General features: G+C 47.4%; 1 pseudogene; it reads left to right on the top strand.

The window, feature by feature from the left end:
- Window positions 1-1,924: 1,924 nt before the first annotated feature.
- Window positions 1,925-19,909, top strand: LOC123363251 (annotated as a pseudogene).

Genomic DNA, 19,909 nt, shown 5'->3' with positions numbered 1-19,909 from the left:
CATTAGCTGTTTCTGAACTTCTAAGTTGTGTGGGGGAGGGCAAATTGGTATACTAGAGTGTACAAATATATACTGCAATTTACCATAGCATGATTAAGCATACAGCACTATCAGTTTTGTCTGCAAACATTGGAAAGTTACTGTTAAAGGTTATTGCAAAGTTACCCTGTATGGGGCACAAAAGTTTAATATACTCTGATTTAGAAAAGAGAGTGTATACTATAATGTCAAAGCGTGCATGCTGTTAAACTTTACTATTTTTATTTTAGGATTGTAGAAACAAGCTCTATACAAAGATCTTTCCAGATGGCAAAATTGCAAAGAAGTTCTAATAGGACAGTATAAAAATCAGTGTGCCAGTGGGCAGCAAACAGTTCTGACAGGGTTAGAAGAAGCAGAGGGGAAAGCAAACAGTGAAAAAGGGGCGCGGACATGGTGGAGAAAGACTGAGCAGAGCAGAGAAAAACAGAGAAAGCAGTGGCAGCAGCAGTAATGGGAAAAAATGTGCAGCAGAAGTTTTGCGTCAGCGAAGTAAGCTTTTCAGTAATAATTATAGTGTAGCATAATATAGTACAGTATAGCGCTAGTGTGTGTACATGTGGATTAATAAAAATGTATGTATATGTGTTAATAGTGAAACAAATGTAAAAGATTTAAAGTGTTTAGAACTAGCTGTCAGCAGTCTGTGACAGACTGGTCATCTGAGACAGGGAGCAACCACTCTTAGAATCATTTCAAATGTATGTTATTGCAGTTTGGAATGCTCTTTAACTTGTTATAAGGGATTTGTATTCTAGATTATTGTGTTAGGAATTATTATTTGCACCAATAAAGAGGTGCCTCGTTTTGGAAAGAATATTGTCTTTGTGTCAATCATTTGTCAGAAGACTGTGTCCGTGTTCTCTATGTATTTCCATAGCCACTCTGGAGACCCACATCTTAGGAAAAAATATTGATTAATAGGAGAGCTAAATCTGTTTTGGGATAGCAGATTAGCACTATGATCATAAAATAATAATATAGGCCCTGTTTTCAATAAATGGGAGTTGTCTTTCTGTATATTATTTCCCCTTGCCCAAGATGGAGCAAATAATTAAGCAATCTTTTGCAAACAACTAAGTGATAAATCAGTCAGCATGGATTTGTCAAGAATAAACCATGTCAAAGTAACCTTATAGCTTTCTTTGACAGACTAACAAGCCTTGTGGATAGGTGGGAAGTGGTAGATGTAGCATATCCTGACTTTAATACAGCTTTTGATCCTGTCCCACATGACCTTCTCATAAATAAACTATGGAAATGCAACCTCGATCACTGTTTCTCAAATGCAGCCACCGTGGCTGCCTGCGACCACCACAGCAGCTTCCTGGGAAGTGGTTGGAGGCCAAGTGACCATACGTACTGGTTTTACCAGTACAGTACTGGTTTTTTGGACATTGGTCTGGTTAGTCGTGAGATGTAACCAGTACAGTTTAGGACTACAAAATAAAAAATTATTAATTTATCAAAAGATTGAGTACATCAAATCAATCCTTGATAAACCAGCCTAAATCAATTTTATTAATTTATCCTAGTTTTATTTTACACGACGGTTCTCGTCGTTGGATCTCGGCAATACTCGGCATTCAGCGCACGCACTCTCACTATATTGTGGCCGCGGCGACTCTTCGATAATACTCCCGCACATTACATACAGCCCGACCATGGGAACTCGATGATGACGTCATCACACAGAGCCCGCCAAAATCGACCAATTCGGTGTTAGCTTCGGACTATAAAAGGCCCTCCGCAGCACAGGACAGGCACCAGTGATCTGGCATCTTCGGACCGTGACACTGGCCCTCAGAGCTCCACGCTCTCTCGGTTACTCGAGCTTTTCGTGCCACCGTTTCCACGGCGCACCTCGCTGCTTCGCCAGGACCCAATGACTTCGCCCCCTTGGACCAGGATCGACGCCTTCACCCCTTTGGACCAGGACCGGCGTCTTCACCCCCCTCGATCCTGGACCAGTGACTTCGCCCCCTCGGACCAAGACCGACATCCGACGAAGTTTGTAATAATTGTTTATTTTTGGACACCCATGGCGCCAAAACGACGAAAGTGCATCTTCAATGACGAGTTAAAATCGAAATATACATTCATCAAAGCAAGTACTAATAATGACAATAGTGAGGCGGAATGTGTAAAATGCAGAAGTATATTTTCTATTGCAAAGAGTGGAAAAACCGACATTGAAAACCACATACAAACAGTCAAACATAAACGGGCCGTGTCTGCAGCAATTGCAAGTACGAGTGTGACATCATATTTTAAGAAAAAACTATTTGAAGATGCTGAAAGAAAACTAGCTGCAGCTGAAGGTTTATGGGCGTACCACACAGTAATGCATAATCACTCATTCTGATCAATGGATTGTACCTGCAAACTGATTAAAACATGTTTTGATGCCAGGTTTACATGTTCTAGAACAAAATGCGAGGCAATAGTTACCGATATGCTGGTGCCTTATGCGAAACAGTTATTGGAAGAGGATTTAGATGCTGAAAATTTTATTTCTATTTATTCGGATGCATCAAACCACAAGGAAGTAGTTGATTCCCATAATAAGAAGATATTTTTCATACCAGTCTGGAATACACGTCAAAATTTTGGAAGTAAGAGATTTGCCAGGCGAAACATCTGACATAGTTACTGATTATATTTTGGAAGTGTTAAAGTATCGTTTAGATACCAAGGTACTTGGATTTTGTGCTGACAAACCAATACTAACTTTGGAGGAATGCGAAGAAGTGGGAAAAATAACATTTTTACCAAGCTGAAATCAAATTTCGGTGGAAGAGAGCTTGTGGGAATTGGTTGTGCCGCTCATATTTTGAACAATGCTATACAAACTGCAGCCGACTGTGTACCAATTGATGTGCATACTTTCATCACCAAGATTTATTCATACTTTTATATATATATACAGTGCGCGTTAATGAATTGAAAGAATTTTGTGAATTCATGGACATCGAATATAAGAAAGTCTTGGGATACAGTGCCACACGATGGTTGGCGTTACGACCCGCGATTGAGCGCGTCCTACAAATATATCCTGCCTTAAAATCATATTTTGCCTCAAACGAGAAGAGCCCCACAATTATCACAAATTATTTTGATAATTCAGAGACAGAGTCTTGGCTTTACTTTTTGCATAACGTGTCATCACTGTTCCACAATGCTATTTTGAAAATAGAAGGACAGGAGATTTCTATTATAGAAACTAGCAATATTTACAGTGACTTAAAAACAAAATTAGCGGACAGAAAAGCAAACGTTTTCTTGCCGTTACAGGTGCGGCAAAATTTGAAGCAGCTTGAGGAAGAAGGCATATTAAAACCTGCTATTTTCAAAGAAAAAGTGGTAGAATTTTATGACACATGTATTCAATATCTAGAGGAATGGGAAGGACCCATTAAGCATACCGAAAAATTCGATTGGGTTTTGTTAAACACTAAACTCACCCATGACAACATTCAAGTTTGCAGTGATTACTGTCGCAATCCGATGCATAGTTATGGCTCTGTATGGCCAATTGTCGGTCCACGGCCATCTTGTCTTGTTAAAAGGACAAGACAGCCTCCATGTTGGACCAAGTTCTTGTTAAAGGGCAGAGATGCTATCCTGCCCAGCAACACTGGTTGTGTATGCATTCCTTTTTTTTACTGGGTCATCTAAGGGTCGGGCTAGTGCCGTGTGCAGAGACCTGATCCTGCCCAGCAACTTGTGGTGTCGTGTGCAACATTTTGGTGCTGTGTGCATTTTTCCCGCTCTTTTTGGGGCCCGGTCATCTAAGGGTCAAACTTGTTTACTTAACTACCCCAGTGTGCCGTGTGCAAATCCTGCTGGCGTGGGGTGGCAACAGCTCGTAACCTGGAGGGAGGGGGAACCAGGGAACCAATCAGAGACCGACACAAGGGAATGAGACCTTTCAATAAAACTAGGTTTCCCCCCAGAAAATCTTGTCTTGACCATCGTCTTCTTTGGTGGAGTATCCGCGTGTCAGCTGAGGGTCTGATCAACCTTTCAGCCAGGGTCTCTTCCCGGTATAGAGCTCTCGTGTCGTGTCGTTTAACTTCATCTTGTGGATTTATCTTTTGGATCTATATTTTGGTTTTTGGATTTTTCGCTTTGGACTTGGTCCCGGTCGGCTCGTCATGCTCCTGGTGTCTGTTCTGCTGGTCAGCTGCGCCTGGAGTGCGGTATTTGCTTTTTGATATCTGACAGTTAGCTTATCTAGCCTCTTATTTGTTCCCCTCCCTAACTTGGTACCAAATATCTACTCAGGATATCAGGATTGTATTTGTGAGCTCAGAATTGCACAATTGCTTAGCTAGCTTGTATAATAGTTCTAGTTGTTATTAAATTGTTAATTGCCAACTGCTTTATGTGTTTGAATCACTGCTCTGTCTGTGTCCAGTGTGTGTGTGTGTGTTTAACTTGGGAGCTGCCTCTACTTAGAGGGTAGCTGACCAAGGGGGTCCAGTCCCCGCGGTCTGAGTGAGTGGAATCTGCCCAGCTGCAGCCGCACCACACTCTGGGTTTACCCTCTGTGTGAAAGCAAGGGTGGCTGAGGCAGTGGCCCGTGGGTCTCTTTTCTGTGTTTGCACCGGGCACCGCCCTGACGAACTCGATTCCTATCTGTGTGATTGGTGTGTCTGCCTATTTGGTGTGGTGTGGTGAGCAGTATAAAGTGTATTATTACTGTGTTTTGGGGTGTGTTTGTACTTTTGATACCATCCCAGCCAAAGTTGCCTGCTCCCCCAGCCCAAGTTGTAATTATCCCCTAAATAAACGCAGCCACTTGGCTTTTCAGTGTTACCCTGGTCCTGCCGGTCTTTTCCTCACGCAATACCAAGCTTGAACGAACCCCCAGCTAATTCAGACAATTACATTCTTCAGTATTTTTCTGAAATCAATTTAATAGAAGATGAACTGTTTGATGAAACCTGCTTTGTCCTGCGCTACATTACAGATGAAAAAATTACTCACTGGAGACAAAATTCTGTACCAGTATCGAACAGATGGATTGAAATATTCAAAGACTTCAGTGAAAATGATGTTTCCTACAAAAATATTGGCAAATTGGTAGAATATTGTCTCTGTTTACCAGGAACCAATGCACCTGCCGAACGTCTTTTTTCTTTGATGAACAATATCTGGTCCAGTGATAAAACTCAATTACATGTTGAAACTTTGAAATGTTTGCTAATTACTAAATATAATTTTAACCAAACTTGCATGGAATTTTATAAAAACATCCAGGAAAACGAATTATTATTAAAATCAATCCACTCTTCACAAAAATATAAGAAGCAAAATTAGGAATGTAGATTAAGTACTTTTGTACCATTTTTTATTAAAACCATTTTGTTTTACTGCTACACTTGTTTCTTTATTACTTGGATCCCAAAATCCTAAGTATACAATTATGTACTAATCTACCCATATCAAATATTTTGTTTTTTTCGCAAAATTACTTTCATAATATATAATATAAATAAAAGAAGTACATTTTATTGTATTCTTTCACTTAAAGAAAAAAAAAGATAAGCATACTCCGCAATATTTTTTCAACTTATATTCTACGACAGCGACTATTACTCATGCTGGCTGAGCTATTTTAAATGTCCTGGTTTTAAATTTGAAAAAAATGGTCACCTTATTGGAGGGGAAGCATCAGCCCCTTCCCTTCCTCCCTGTCCCTGTCGCTCCTGCATGCGCTGCCTCTCTGGAGACACAGGTGGGACACACAACGCTGAAGGAGCACGGTGAGGAGGTGGGGGGATTGAGGAGGCAAGTGGCAGATGGGGGGAGGTGAGGGGCGAGGCGAGTGGTGGGGGTGGGGGCCTGGTAGGGGAATAAGGAGGTGAGCCGCGAGCCAGCAGCAGGGTGAGGAGGTGAGCGGGCGGAGGGGTCTGGCTGCGAGTGGTGGAGTGAGAAGGTGAGCAGTGAGCCAGCAGCAAGCAGGGTTTCTCATGGTGGGTAAGGGGGGTGTCTGTGGCAGGGGAGTGAGGCGGCGAGCAGTGGGTGCAGGGGAATGCAGCAAGCCAGCGGTGGGTGTGGGGGGGTGAAGATGCAGGCACATGGGTGGCAGGTGGAGCCCCCCCTTGGGGAAGTCTAGCTCCTTACTCCACCCCTTGCGCCCCCCTCCTGGCAGCCAGAGCCCCAAAACCCCCTGACACCTCTGTGGCTGGAGCTACAAGACCTCTGCCTGGAGAACCCCTGAGTGCCCCCTCCCCCTTGGCTGGAGAAGCCCCGGGCCAGCCAAAGCCCTGAGACCCTCCCACCCCTGACATACACACACACACACACCTGCGCAGAGGACCCCTAGGCTGGCCAGAGCCTGGAGCACCCCCCCCCCGACCAGCAGGTGCCAACTGTGGAATTCTGCAGGTGCTGACCCAGGACGCTGCCCATCAACCACAACCACGTGGTGGTGGTGCCCCCTCCATCCATCGCCCCTGGTCCTGGTGCCTCATCTCCCACCCCTCCATCCACGTCTCAATTTGCCAGGATTTGCTGTGAAAAGTGGTATTTAAAAAGATACAAATATCACTTTCCATAGCAAAGTTAGCACCCCAGTGCCACCCTACCTTCAGAGCTGGGTGCCTGCCAGCAGCCACCCAGCTTGAGCACTGACACCTCCTTCATTACAAATTAAGCACTGCCTCCATTGCCTCTAGCTTCTGCTGCCTCCCAAGCTTCCCACCCACCACCCCGTCACCCATGGGCCCTGATGCCTCCCCCTCATTGTCTCAATCGCTCTTCCACAGCCTTGCACTCCAGGCCTGCTCCACTCCTTGCTTCTTGTCCCTGGTGCTCCCCCTACCATGGCACCATGGGCGGTTGTCCACATCGCCCACTCATAAGGCCCTGCTCAGTCCTGGTTAAATCCACACACCCCTGCCTCCCCAAATATAGAAGCCAAAATACTCCTATGCACCAGACCGAAGCACCCCAACAATCGCTGAGCTGTAAAGTTTTAAAGTTGCCTTGTAAACACCATAAATTATAATGCAGACTTATTCTCTTCTAAATATTGCTACAGTGCAGGCAGCGCAGAATTACAAAGATGTGGTTTCCTTTCAAATCACAAAGCATATTCACACTGTGTTTTTACATCTCCCACTACTGTAGCTCTGTAAGCAGCTATTGGTCAACCTCATCGTCAGCAAAATCACTGTGTGGTGTTTTAGCAGGCTGAGATTGTTTGTGGCAGAAGGAAAAAGAATTAAAGACACAAATGGATATCAGAAAGTATTTCAAATAATCAGTGCCCATGAATGTGACACAGAGATGGTCCCACAGAAGCCACCTCCTGCTAAGAAAAGCAGAACATGGAAGGAAGAAAAATGAACATTTCAAGACCAGTGGAAAATGCAGTTTCTTGTGTTTCTGAAGCCGTCTGATTCCTTTTCTGAGCAAGTTGCAGTGTGCGCTGTTTGTAAGAGAGAAATTCATCAAATCAAAATTTATGCAATGCAACATCACTATAGCACTCATGCAGGGGTACTTGAAAGGAATTACCACATTGAGTTTAAGAGGCGCAAGCTATTTTTGAAAGACAACAGTGGAAGCTCAAAGATTTTTTCAATAAAGAGGATCAGATTCAAGTGGCTACTTTTAAAGTTGCACTATTTTGGGGGCAAGCAAGGAAACCATTCAGCGATGGAGAACTGAAAAAAATTGTTGTGGCTGTAGAACCAGAAAGTAAGCTTTTCAGAGAGATACTACTGAGCAATGACACATTACAGAGGACCACCGAGAGATGTGGCAAATTTTCTACAAAATGAAATAGCTGGAAAAGTCACAAGCAAGCCCTTTCTACAGTCTGTGCTTGGATGAGAGCCTTGATGTCACAATGAATCCCAAGGTAATCACATGCGTTCACTTTTTGGACTGTGATTGCCATTGTTTTTCTGAAGGTGTTTTATGTCAGGTGAGCCTTAGAGGTAGGCCTATTGGCAAATACATTTTTGAATTTGTTCAGGGGAGAATGCAGGAGTGCCATGTTAGCTTTGATAGTCTCTGCAGTTTGACAGCTGATGGGGCAGAAGCCATGCAAAGTGCATGAGCAGGAGTGCTGAACTGCTTCCAAGAAAGGTGCACTCAAACTTGTTTTGGTTCACTGTTTTGCCCACCAAGAAGTACTTGCCAGCAAAGCTTCAATGAAAAGTATGGATGAGGTTAAATCCATAATGAAAAAATGCATCAATGCTGTCAACACCAGCAGTGTCAATAAAGGGAAATTTACAACTCTGTGTGAAGTGGGCTGTGAGACACAAAGGTGCTGCTCAATTACAAACCAGTCCTCTGGCTTAGTTTTAATGACAATGTATAGAGGCTGTTTGAGCTCTGGAAAGAGCTTGTTGAGGTTCTGAATAAAGTTTCACAGGAACTGTTCCAAAAACTACAAGATCCAGAAATACATGGTTGCCTGCTCTTTTTGAAAGCGTTTTTACCAAAGCTTGCTTCCTTGAACCTGAAGCTTCAGAAACCTCGGCTAACAATATTTGATACCATTGAAATAATTAATACATTTAGAATGAGAATCACTGACATAGACCAGCACCTACAAGAGGAACAGGACTTTTCAGTTTTTTTACAATCTTAGTCAGTTTCTCAGCTGTCAGGATGAGAATGTGCAGTAGGAGGATCTTGAAAATCGTTTCACTGAGAGAAACTTTTCCCATCAGTACACCTTTGTGACTGACCCATTCAGCAATTCTGGTTCAGCTTTGTTAGCTGCAAACAAACGTTTAAAAAAGTATGTTAGATGTGTTAGATGGTGTGGCGGGTTTTGTACCTCATCAACCCATTTGATTCAAGGGGGGCGAGGTTAACCCCGCCTCCCTGCATCTACATCGGTTCTACTACCTCCCTGGTAGTCAAGGCTGTATGGCCCAATGGCCAGAGTCCCTCTAAATCCTCTTCCACTGGTGGGATAGTATGGCCTAGCAGCCAGAGTCCCTATAGTGCGCTCCTAAAGCAGCCTGTCCCAATGGCCAGAGTCCCTCGAAATCCTCTTCCCCTGGTGGAATAGCGCGGCCTAGCAGACAGAGTCCCTATAATGTGCTCCTAAAGCAGCCTGTGCCAATGGCCGGAGTCTCTCTAAATTCTCTTCCCTCCGGGGGATAGCGTGGCCTTGCGGCTGGAGTCCATATAGTGCACTCCTAAAGCAGCGTGGCCCAATGGCCAGAATCTCTCTAAACTCTTTTCCCCTCATAGGATAGTGTGGCCCAGCGGCAGGAGTTCATCTATCTCCCTGAGGTAAAAGAGGGGGGAAAGGGGGGGAGTTAGAGACCCCCGGTAGGGGAGCCCAGGCCCACCCGCCTTCACCGGACTCCAACCCAGGGCCCTGTGAGTGACGGCATGATCTGCCATTGGTCAGCGGGGAATCCTACCGCAGCACGCTGCCCTCAGAGTGGTAGGAGATACCACTCCCTTCCCTTCCCAGGGTCACTTCCTACCAGTTCTACAAACGTAGCAGTCCCTGTGGCATCAGGGTCTCCAGGTTCTTCAGCACCTGGTGCTCCCTGAGGTTCCAACAGCTGCCTGCCTATGGTGCCGGGCTCCTCAGTGTCGCAACCCTAGACCTTTGCCCCAGTTTCTGGCCTGGCCAATTGTCGGTCAGGTCAGTGCCATGTGCAAAAATGCAAGCGTGCTGGGTGCAAATGCAAGCGTGCTGGGTGCAACCCCCTGTTTACGTAGAGGGCTCCAGCCCGGAACCCGGAAGGCGAAGGAGCTGGGAACCAATCCAACACTGGTACGAGTAAGGGACCCCAGATAAAACTGTATCCCATGCCAAAATCAATAGGAGTCCCCGCGTATTAGCTGAAAGGCCTGATCACCCTATCAGCCAGGAGTCTCCTCTGGATTTTGCCAGCTCGTGTCGTGTCGTGTCTAAGCCACGTCCCACCAATCTGCCATGTATTTGGTGTCCATGCTGCTGGTCAGTTGTATCTGGAGTGTGGTATGTGGATTTTAAGTTTTTTATAGACACTTTTTCTTTGCCTAAGTTCTCCCATTTTGTACCCCCTTTACTGAGTATAAAGCAGTGTATGTTTTTACTGTGATACTACCTCTGGCTAATTACTGTTGCCTAGTATCTTCCCTTCCTTGTTTTCCCTGTTCCACTCAGTGTAAAATAGTAAGAAGTATGCATTTGTATTTTGACAGTATCTTAAGTGCATTTGTATGTTGACAATATTTCAGGTGCGTTTGTATTTTGATAATATCTTAGGTGTGTTCGTACTTTAATAATATTCTGGTTAACAAATTACCCTTCCCTGGCCCAAGTTGTAACAACTCTCCCCCCCTGTTAAAAATAAACACAGCTATTTAGCTTTAAACCTCATTGTGCTGCTTTCCGTTGATCCTTTCCCATTAAAAGGCTTCTTGAACCTCATTTGTCTCGGACATGGTATCACGAACAGGATTGGGTGAAGAGAACTGCTCTCCACCACCCACCCATGTTAATTGTCCGTGGCGAACTAAGGCTACCAACAAAACCCCCGACAACGAGTTTAATCATTTCCAATATCATGTTATGCTCGATCGGGGGCATCCTGAAGCAATTAGCTGGAGCTGTATTATTGAAATTGGCTATTTGAGCCAAACCTACACCGCTAGCCTGTCTATTGGTGCCACAGGCTGTCTTTTAATGTGTCATATGGGCCTTCGACTAACCCCTACAGAGGCCAGTTATCGGCCGACCTGCACCAAGTCTGGGGAAACTGGTGCTGGGACTGATCCAGCACGCTTGTGGAAGGAAGCCCAAAAAGTTTTAAGAGCGACCGGTGGCACCTGTTCACCCACCATTAACCCCCCAGGCTCCCAAGCGGGGGCCCCGCACATGAGCTAGTGATTCAACTTGTTGGTGTCCCTAGGCCTAAGTAAACCAAAGTTGTGACTTTGGGCCTGAGTGAACCAAAGTTCTTCCATGCTGTAAACTTTAACCAGCCTAAAATGCTAACAAACAGCAAGCAAAATTTGTAACTGTCAGCTTTCTTAGCTTGCAGTTGCAGGATAGCTCGAAACAGCAAAAAGCGGCAGTAAGTAAGGGGGAGAAGGGGGAGGAAAATCTGCATGCGTCTGTGCTGTGAAGGCCATAGATAAATATGCGAATGAGAACAGTTCTAACAAGCTACATTATAGTGTTAAGTGTAACTGTTGCAAGGGGAGGGAAAAAGGGGGAAAAACAAGGGGGGTATAAATGCTGGGACCCCGCCTGCGTGCAGGTGTGCAGGATTTGAGAATGCTTTTTCTCCCTGGCACCTTTTTTGAGGTCAAATAAACTTGGGTTGCTTCTCCACCCTGGTGTGTTAGTTAGTGCGACACACACCGGACAACGAACCCCCACTGTTGCTGTCCTCGGGCCCTCTGGGCCGGCAACAAACTCATCCAAGAATTAGAAGGCCAGAAAAAATCTAAAAAGCTCCGTCCCGACCAGTATAAACCAGAAGCCGTTGCCAGCGCCTATCATACAATTTTAAGTCTGGCCCTTAGATAAATTAACTATATTCATGGGGGCTTTAACCTCTACTGCATGAGAGATAGCCAAGACCCCCAAGGCTCTCCATGTGACCCAATCACTGCCTGAAACCCCCGAATCTTCTCCCCCACCGTACCCGTCAGCTCCCAGTTTGTACCCAGCCTTACCACCCACTTCTCCTGAAGTGAACCCAGAAAAATAAGATCCCCGCCCAGTTGAGGCCATGCCAGTGCAGCTAACGCGCACTAAGGTGGACCCAACCGGAGCACAAAATATCACCTACGAATGGCGTACCCGCAGTAAGGTGTGTCGCAACCCTATGCTCAGTTATGGTTTCTGTATGGCCAATTGTCAGTCTACGGCCATCTTGTTCTAGTAAAAGGACAAGGCAACCTCCATTTTGGGTCAGGTTCTTGTTCCTCAGAAAAGGCGGGAAAATGAAGAGAGCGGGAACCTAACCTTGCCCAGCAACATTGTAGTGCCGTGTGCATATTCCCGCCCTTTCTGCCTGGTCAATTGTGGGTCACAGTAGAGCCGTGTGCAAAAATGCCAGTGTGCCGTGTGCAGCTTCTGTTGACGTAGAGGGCAACATCTCGGAGCCTGGAGGGCTTAGGAGCCAGGGACCAATCAGACGCTAACACGAGTAAAAGAGCCTTCGAATAAAACCATGTCTCCCACCAAGATCTGGAGGAGTATTCGCATGTTAGCTGGAAGACTTGGATCCTCCTTCCAACTAGAAGGGTCTCCTGCGGATTTAGCTGGCTCGGATCGAGTGGGATTAATTCCCATCAATTCTTCATGCTCTCGGTGTCTGTACTGCTGGTCAGCTGCGCCTGGAGTGCGGTATTTGCATGCTAATTTCTGTAACATTCTGTTTGCCTAGCCTCTTCCCCTTTTCCCCTCCCTTACTTAGTGCAACGTTGCATGTGTACAGTATATAAGAGTATTAATTATTGTTCTGGTTAATTGTTGCATTTTGCAATATTTGGTTAATGCTGGCACAGTTTATTTAGTTCTGTATATCTGTTCTGGATTTTAGTAAGTAGTTGATTATAGACTGTTTCAAGTTGTGTAAATTACTGTTCTGTCTCTGTGTTTGTCCGTCTTTTTGTGGAGTGTTTAAGTCTGGGTGCCGTCTCCATCTGGGAATCGGCCAACCAAGGGGTTTCTGTCCCCGCGGTCTGAGTGAGTGGAATCTGCACAATCACAGCCGCACCACACTTTGGGTAAAACTCTTGGTGTGAAAGCAAGGGCGGTTGAGGCAGAAGCCTGTGGGCTCCTTTTGTGTGTTGCACCGGGCACTGCTCTGACGAACCCGAATTTCCTTCTTGTACAATTGGTGCATGTTTGTCCACTTAGTGTAAAGTAGAGAGTAGTGTAAATTTGTATGTTAATAATTTCTCAGGTGAATTTGTATTCTGACAATTTTGGGGTGTGCTTGCATTTTGATAACATCTCAGTTAAAGAATTGCCCCTTTCCCTGGCCCAGGTTGTAACTCTCCCCCAAATAAACACAGCCACTTGGCTTTAAACTTTATTCTGCTGCAGCTTGTTTTTTCCTCTCCCAATAAAAAGCTGTTCGAACCCGTATTGGTCTTGGGCAAGGCGGAGATGAAAGATTTCATTAGAGACACCGGCCAGGAGCCAAACGAGCCGGTGTTCACTTGGTTAGGGCGGCTCATTCTAGAATTCGGCCAGGAGTTAGTCGACCAGGAGGAGGCAACCTTACTCTCCCGAAGTGCCGCCTGGTCTAGGGGAACTGCTCGCGGAGTACTTCTTGCGGCCCCGGTCTGGCCCATCTCCATCCCGGCAGCCGCATATTTACAAGTACAAAACAGCCCCCGAGCGTTCCAACTTCCGCCAGAGGGCCTCTCTACCCCCCGCAGTTTAATTTATACTATCGCGGGGGCGTCCCTCATTTGGTGGGATCCCGTACAAGCACCACTGGGTCTAACACCGGCACAGCAACAATTACACCCATTTCAAGCTTATTGCTACGTCACCGACCCTGACGGTATTCCCGTACACGAGCAAGCAGTAGACATGGCACTTGATAGTAGTCCCCTTGGGGACACAAGTACGTTGTTATGGATGTGAGGATTTCAGGACCGACCGGTCACCTCACTATTCCAGGCTATGGACCACTTAAAATGGCCCGCTCCCCGACCTGCAGTAGCCGCAGGCGCGGTAGCCCCCGGAACTAAGCCCAAGTACCCTGAAAGATCCTACATAGAACGGAAAATTTTGGGGTTCTTACTTAATAAAGGGGGCCTTAGCAAGGACACCGCTCGTAAACTAACCCCCCGTACAACAAAAAGAGCTGGCCATAGCCTTGGGGTGGGAGGACCGTCCAGAGGGCTCACAGCAGGGAAACGGCACGAGGCCGGGTGCGTAATGGCGGCCAACACCCGGTCTTGTGACCCCAGGCCGTATTTCCCCCTAGTCACCCTTGATAATCAGGAGGTCCAGTTTCTACTAGACACAGGTGCCCAAGTATCCATTATTCCTCCATCCGTACCCCATAAGCGTAAGGGTCGTGTTGTCCACGTCCAAGGACTCAACAGCATCGAGTCCCGACCCGAGGTCAAAGTAAAAGCTACCCTTTGGGGCACCCCCGTTCAGTTTACCGCTCTTTTGGGAGATCAGGCCATTCTTGGGGTAGGCGAGTTAAAAGCTTTCAAATTAGCCCCAGTCATCACTTCCGCCCTACCAGCCGCCTTAATTGCCAACCCCCATGAACCCCGTGCCAGTAACCCAACACTGTGGAAATATCAACCTATCCCCACTCCCCCCCAGGGAAAAGCCTTCATTAGTCAACTCCTAGCCCAACTTGAAAGTGCCCAGCATATCTGTCGCGTTACCACCAGCCGATAATTGTCCAGCGCATGGGGCATTCCAAAGCCCCACAAGCCCCATGAGTTCTGTATGGTTATTGATTATCGGTCAGCCAATCAACATATCGAGGCTATTGCATTTGCAAGTCAGTGGGATCTACCCACAATTGAACGCGCCCTGCTTAATCGTCAGGTCAAGTGGGCATGTACCCTCGACCTTAAGGATATGTTCTACCAAATACCCCTTTATGACCCACAAGGGCTTCTCAATTTTGCATACAAGGGCACCCAGTATCAGTAGCGGGTCTGCCCCCAAGGGTACCGGAACTCACCCGCCTGTGCTACTGAGGCCCTGAGTTGGACCCTTCAAGTCGTCTCACCCCAGCCCGGGTTCGAGGTCATCCATTACGTGGACGACATTCTCATCTGTGGTCCCGATCCCGACCCTGTTCCAACCCTCACCGATCAAGTTCTCCAGGCCCTAGATAATGACAGGTGGGAAGTTAACAGGGGAAGAAGTTGCCTACTGCCGTCCACCTCATTTCAGTTCTTGGGGTTTAATGTTGAGGAGGGAATCCACCAGCATTCCTCATACCATTTGTTACAGCCACAGTTTAAGGTGGGAATTTACCCCTCCCGGAAATAAATTCAAAGAGTACTCGGAATACTTAATTACCACTGAGCTTTTCTCCCGGCCAATTTGTTCAATGCTCTTTCCACTGTCCAGCAATTCACAAAAAGCAAAAGGCTGCTCTGGACTTAGGAAGCTAATCAGGCGGTGAACAATTTAACAGCATGGCTCCACTCTAATCCAACACTCTATCGATGGGACCCCAAAAACTCGATCCTTATCGAGTTATCAGTCACTACTCATGGCATGAGTGCCGTTATTACCCAATAAAACCACCCAGTATATCACAGCGCCCACACCTTTAATGGTCCAGAGTACCGGTATGGATCAGGACACATGTTCCTCGGGGTCAAGCTGGCCGCTCCTTGGGCACGACTAGCTCATGGGAAGCTCCAGGGCCCCCATGTGCAGCTTATTCCCTGGCTGTCATTTACTCCAGCCCCACAGTTCCACGGTTCATCATTCACTTGGGAAAAACTGGTGTTTATAGCACAAGAGGCTTTTGGTCAATGGGTATTATGCTCAAGCTCCACAGCTGAGGAGGGCCCCAGCCTAGCCGAGCTTAGTGCGTTTGACCCATGGATTGTATCCGACGGGGGCACGGCCCCCTCCCCGTGCTGGTATTCTTTGCCAGCGGTGTGAAACGTTTCAAGCCGAACTCCTCCCGAGTCATGTCTCAGCCCAATTAGCTGAAGTCCAGGGGATATTCTTAGCCGCCTCCCACCTCGCTTGTGCCCATCCTCGTACTCGGGTCTGTCACAACCTGATACGCAGTTATGGCTCTGTATGGCCAATTGTCGGTCCACAGCCATCTTGTCCTGTTAAAAGGACAAGGCAGCCTCCATCTTGGACCAGGTTCTTGTTGCATAGGAAAGGGCAGAGACCTAATCCTGCCCAGCAACACTAAAGTGCTGTGTGTACTTTCCTGCTTTTTTTTCTGTTGGGCCGTCTAAAGGTCAGGCTAGTGCAATGTGCAAAGACCTGATTCTGCCCAGCAACTCCGTAGTATGCATTTTCCCGCTCTTTTTGGGCCCGGTCGTCTGGAGGTCAGGCTAGTTCTGCCCAGCAACTCCAGAGTACTGTATGCAGAGACCTAATTCTGCCCAGATACCCCAGTGTGCCGTGTGCAAATCCTGCCGGCGTGGGGGGCAACAACTCGGAGCCTGGAAGGAGGGGGAACCAGGGACCAATCAGATGCTGACACGAGTGAGTGAGACCCTTCGAATAAAACTAGGTTTCCCCCCAAAATCTTGGTGGAGTGTCCGCGTGTCAGCTGAAGGGCCTGATCAACCTTTCAGCCAGGGTCTCCTCCCGGTATAGCTAGCTCGTAGTGTGGAGTATCCGCGTGTCAGCTGAAGGACCTGATCAACCTTTCGGCCAGGGTCTCCTCCCGGTATCGCTAGCTCGTGTCGTGTCGTTTTGGATCCATTCTATCAGTTCGTCATGCTTCTGGTGTCTGCTCTGCTGGTCAGCTGCGCCTGGAGTGCGGTATTTGCTTTCTAATTTCTGACAGTTTGCTTACCTAGCTTCCCCTCTTTTTCCCCCTCCCTAACTCGGTACCAAGTGTGTATACAGTGTATGAGGATTGAAGTATTGAGCTCATAATTGCACAGTTGTTTAGTTTGTATAGTTGTTCTGGGTTTTAATAGATAGTTAATTGTAGACTGTTTTAGGTTGTGTGAGTTACTGCTCTGTCTTTGTCTGGAGTGCTTGGTGCTAGGTGCTGTCTCCACCTGAGGATTAGCTGACCAAGGGGTTTCTGTCCCCGCGGTCTGTGTAAGTGGAATCTGCCCAACTGCAGCCGCACCACACTCTGGGTTTACCCTTAGTGTGAAAGCAAGGGCGGTTGAGGCAGTGGCCTGTGGGTCTCTTTCCTGTGTTGCACCGGGCACCGCCCTGACGAACCCGATTCCCATCTTGTGTGATTGGTGTGTCTGCCTATCCAGTGTGGTGCAGTGAGCAGTATAGAATTGTACTGTTAATGATTTTTAGGTTGTTTATATTGCCTAACAACATCCCAGCTAAAAATTGCCTCTCTCCCTTGGCCCAAGTTGTAACTTTCCCCCAAATAAACGCAGCCACTTGGCTTTGCACCTTATTCTGGTCCTGCCTGATTTTCCTCTCCCAATATAAAGCTGATCGAACCGCAATCTATTTCGGACAGGGTCGTGCTTGGTATTGACTCTGCTTACGGGGTATCGATTCTCACTCATGAGGGACAGCCGCGAGCACATGAGGATCTATGGGAGCAAATCTTCACCCTCATGTATAAAACCAAATTACCCTGGTTCATTACTCATTGCCCCTCCCACCGACCTGACAGCAACCCCCTCCACACCACCCTTGACCAACAACTTCGGGCCTTTAAGGCCGAGATTCTTAGTAGCCCTGAAGTGTCTTCCACTACCCTTACTGGCCCCCGGAACCCCTTTTTAATGTGGCTGCATGAAGAATGGGGACACTTACTTGGGCGAGCCCTCCACCAAGTTCTCACGGCCCATGGGCGCCGCAAGGCGGATCTAACTCGTCAATGCTGCGATGAGGCCATTCATACCTGTCAGCAGTGTCAGACAAGTCGCCAAACGTCTCGGCCTGCCGTAGCTCACGGAGCATTACAACCCCAGCTCTTCAGGCCTGGGCATCATTGGTAATTGGATCTAATTGGCCCCCTAGCTGGAGCCAAATTATTTCCAAAGGGGCTAGTAACTGTGGATTTAGGCTCCCGCCAAATTCATTGCTCGCCTCTAAAAAGATCTACAACAGCCCCAGCAGTTAATAGGGCATTACTTCAAGTCTTTGCAGCCTGGGGTGTCCCCTCTGAGATCCAAACTGATGGAGGCCCCCCATTTACCAGTCATAGCTTTGAGGCCTTAGTCACCAAATGGGGCGCTTGGCTCCACGTTCATCTCCCCTATCAACCCCATAGTAACGGTGTCGTGGAGCGTCGCATTGGGATCCTCAAAACACAACTTCAGGCCATCACTGGAAAACGTGACTATAAAGGCTAGCATTTGGCCCTGCCCCAGGCCCTTATTACCTTAAATGCGGCCTATAGTCGATGGCCACAAATTGATCCGGAACCACCCCCACCTTGGAAACCAGTTTTCGCTCCCCAGGAGCCGGTGTGGCTATGCGCTCCAAATGCGTCCGGGCGCTCACAGCCCCTCCCAGCCGTTGTATCCAGGTCCGGCCACTTCCCCAACACGTATCATGTTGTGTGCACCGGTCAATCAGAAACACAGCTGGTTCATCACAACTGGCTCAGCCGGCGATCATAACATAACAGGACCCGCCCTAGGGCCCGTCCTATCTCCCATTCTCTCATTTCAGGTTCATTCACGACCGCATCGCCCGCCTCAGGATCCCCTGGTGAAGTGGACTCTGGCTTACGCCCATCAAGGAATCCTAGCCACTAATCCGAACGACGTTTCTCTTATTCCCCCAACCCACCACTGTATTGTATGCTCTAGCCCCCAGTTCTTCCCTGGAGGACTCCCATTTTTCTTTGGCTTTTTCCCCATTACTAATGTATCTCACGAGGAACCCGCCTCACGGTGCAACGAACCCAATTGGCCTTGGCGACACCTGTTTACCTGTAATTCCTCTGAATCGGACCGATTTACAACCCCTAGCGCCCCGATCTCCCTTTCCGACCCCAAGCCACTAGCCAGCCCTTGTTTTGTGTTCTTGGGCCCCAGTTCCACTCGTTCTTGGGGGTCGTATCCTAATTGTTCCCATTTTTATATGACCTCTCCCCCTTTCTCCCCAGATTCCTCCATTTTAACCTCCCCCGACTGGTATACGGAGCAATATGAAGTTACTCTGTCTGCCCTTAAAAAACTATCCATGCCTATTACTATTTCTAATACCACTCTAAATTTAAATTCCCCCCGTTTTTTGACAAATCCTGACATTCAAACCGTCGGACTTAGGGCCGTCGATTGGGTACGCCGATCCTGGCTCACCACGGTCCTCCTCACAAATAATCGCCGTACTCCAGCTCTAAGTCCCCTGCAGGGCTTGGGATGGCTCACCGCAGCCCTCCTCACACGTAATGAAAATCCCCTTTTGTTTGCCCAATTGTTTAATACATCTGCTTTGTATCCTCCCCCCGGAATTTATTGGTTATGTGGGGATGGTGTCGCTCGAAATCAACTTTACTCACCCAAGGGTGTTTGTGCCCTCGGTTAAGTTTTTATTAAAGGAGGGGGCATTTTTCACAGACCTCCCCCGACATTCGGCCCACAGAAGCGTGAATTTTCATGGTGGACCCGTCTAAAATCCACCACTGAAACCCTCTTTTGGGGCTATGTACAGTTCAATCCCCTTAGCTATGCCTTTACTCTTAACCAGCTTCGTAGTCTTTCAGAAAATTTAGAAACGCTCACTAATCTTACAACTCTTGGATTCCTTCAGGTTGGTAATTCCCTCACCGTGCTAGCCGAGTATGCTGAGCAGAATCGCCTCATGATACAAACCCTGCTGCACCAGGACTTTTGTGAAGCCCTGGAAAACCTTGACCCTCGCTTCAAAGGCCAGTGTTGCCTTCGCCTACGTCCCGGATGGAACAACGTCTCCGCTATCTCTCAACAGCTGTCATCCCTGGCTGTCCGCATTCGTGACGAATGCCAATCTTGGGACTGGTGGAAAACCACTTTGTCGGGTTGGGGACTGGGATCGTGGGCACAATCCCTTAAGCAGTGGTTAATTATTGCAGCAATTGTTATTGTGGTGTTTTGTTTAGGTCTTGCGATTACCAAAGCTTTAATTGTAAAAATTGTATCTGCGTTCCCCATTCAGGCTGAATATTCCCCTCTCCAGACAACTGACAACCAGTCGGACACCGGGTCCCCGATCTAAATTTTTGTCCCTCTCCTAGGCTCGCCCCCCTTCCTGGGCGTGGACTGA

The sequence above is a fragment of the Mauremys mutica genome, chromosome 2, assembly GCF_020497125.1.
Source record: "Mauremys mutica isolate MM-2020 ecotype Southern chromosome 2, ASM2049712v1, whole genome shotgun sequence".
In the NCBI taxonomy this organism is placed as follows: domain Eukaryota; kingdom Metazoa; phylum Chordata; order Testudines; family Geoemydidae; genus Mauremys; species Mauremys mutica.
This window is presented reverse-complemented; position numbering and strand designations above follow the sequence as displayed.